The sequence below is a fragment of the Octopus bimaculoides genome, chromosome 9 (genome assembly GCF_001194135.2).
Source record: "Octopus bimaculoides isolate UCB-OBI-ISO-001 chromosome 9, ASM119413v2, whole genome shotgun sequence".
Lineage (NCBI taxonomy): Eukaryota > Metazoa > Mollusca > Cephalopoda > Octopoda > Octopodidae > Octopus > Octopus bimaculoides.
In genome coordinates, this window is record NC_068989.1 from 71,515,716 (window position 1) to 71,517,885 (window position 2,170).

At 38.2% G+C, this 2,170-nt stretch overlaps 1 protein-coding gene across 1 annotated transcript in view; it reads right to left on the reverse strand.

The window, feature by feature from the left end:
- LOC106869092 (protein VAC14 homolog) overlaps positions 1 to 2,170 on the reverse strand; it is a 64,272-nt gene that overhangs the window by 13,201 nt on the left and 48,901 nt on the right. The gene's annotated exons all lie outside the window — the stretch shown is intronic.

A 2,170-nucleotide genomic window follows, 5' to 3' on the forward strand; every position in this document is an offset into this window, starting at 1 on the left:
ATGTTGGTGTATGTACATCCCCGTAACCTAGTGGTTCAGCAAAAGAGACCGATAGTATAAGTACTAGGCTTAGAAAGAATAAGTCCTGGGGTTGATTTGTTCGACTAAAGGCGGTGATCCAGCATGGCTGCAGTCAAATGACTGAAACAAGTAAAAGAAGATATTTGTGTGTGTGTGTGCTTGTCCACCACCCCTCCATCGCTTGACAACTAATGTTGGTGTGTTTACATCCCTGTAACTTAGACGTTCAAGTAAAAGAGACCGATAGAATAAGTACTAGGCTTACAAAGAATAAGTCCTGGGGTCGATTTGCTCGACTAAAGGCGATGCTCCAGCATGGCCACAGTCAAATGACTGAAACAACTAAATGACATATATATGGATGGATGGCTGTGTGGTTAAGAAGCGTGTTTCGCAATCTCATGATTTCTGGTTCAGTCCATGTGCAAGATAGTTAGCCTCAGTGAAATTTAATCTCTGAGTGCACAGAGCCAGAACAGATACCACAAGGTTTCCTATCTGACACTTTAACAACACTGCTAATTCTTCACTTTATCACAGTACCATGATGATGCTATTCTCTCAGTTGCAGCAATCTTGGGTCGACTACCTCACCAGACAAGTACAATACTGAAATATTTGAATTTTTAATATATTTTAAATAAATGTTACATATATTGCTACACCTACAACAAACAGCCGTTGTAACACTTCACATCAACATTGATATGACACAACAGCACAAAAGAGGAGATTAAAAAAAAGCATTTGTTGATAACGCAACTGACTATCTTATAGAAAATAATCACAAACCAAATTTTTTAAAATTCGGTCACTGAAATGAAAACCATATTGATAAGAAGGATAAGACAAAAATCAACACAAGACATATCGTATGCTAGCAACAAACCAATAGAAGACTCCACAGCCCAACTATTTTGTTTATTGCTAAAGAAACATGACATTAATATGGCCAACTATGACTTTATTTAAAGTCTAGCAATAATAAATGAGAAGTAAGCAGCAACACATTGTTGCTATGATTCAAGTCTATAAAATGGTAATAAGAACTGCTAGTAAAATTATTTCATGAAGCAGATAAGATAAGAGGAAGTCATGAAACTATGATGAGCTTTGAAAATTTTGCTATTGTCTCAAACAAAACATAAATGACTAACGTTATGGAAATATGAAAAAAAAATCCTTAATAAATGATTTAACATACCAGTATTGGTGCGCTTCCAAACCTATGGAACTGTGTGTGTGTGTGTGTGTGTGTGTGTGTGTGTGTGTGTGTGTGTGTGTGTGTGTGTGTGTGTGTGTGTATGTGTGTGTGTGCATGTGAAGATACATATATATATACATATATATATACAAGGTGTGATGGGTAAATTATCGCCATTTTATTTCTGATTTTGTGCATGCATAGTATTGTTTGTTTTTGATTTTGTTGATTACACAGTTTAGTAGGGCCAGTTGGGTATCGTATGTGAGAAAAACAGCACAATAACGCAATTCACTGACAGAAATTTGAAAATGACATGCTGTACCGCTTAGCATTCATGCTGGAAGCTCCAATACAAACATTTCAGAGTGTTTCAGTATCAATCTGAGGACAGTACAATCTGAAGACATCTACCAAGAGTGATGAAACTCAAACATTCAGTCAACATCATAGTGTTTGGAGTGATCACTAGCGATGGCAATGTTTTGCCTCCATCAAACTTCCCACACAGCCTCACACTCAACACGGAGGCCTACATCAAGTGCCTGTAAGAAGTAGTGCTACCCTGTGTCAATAGGATAGCTGCTGGAAGACCCTATGTCTGGCAACAGGACTCTGCACCATGCCATACAAGCAGGAGAACCCAGTCATGGCTGTCAGACAATTTCTGCGTCCACATCATCCCTAACATCTGGCCAACTAACTCCCCAGACTGAAACCCACTTCATTATAATGTGTGGGGCACAGTTGAGCGAGAGACCAACAAAACTCCTTGTAACAACAAAAGATGAACTGAAGGCAAGAATTATGGCAGCATTCACCAACTTAAACAAAGAGACCATCCAGAAGAGTTGCAGGAGATTCCGAAGTCATCTGGAGGGTGTGGTTGAAGCCAATGGTGATTTTATTGAATAAATTTACTCTTTAGTATTTCAAAATATTTTA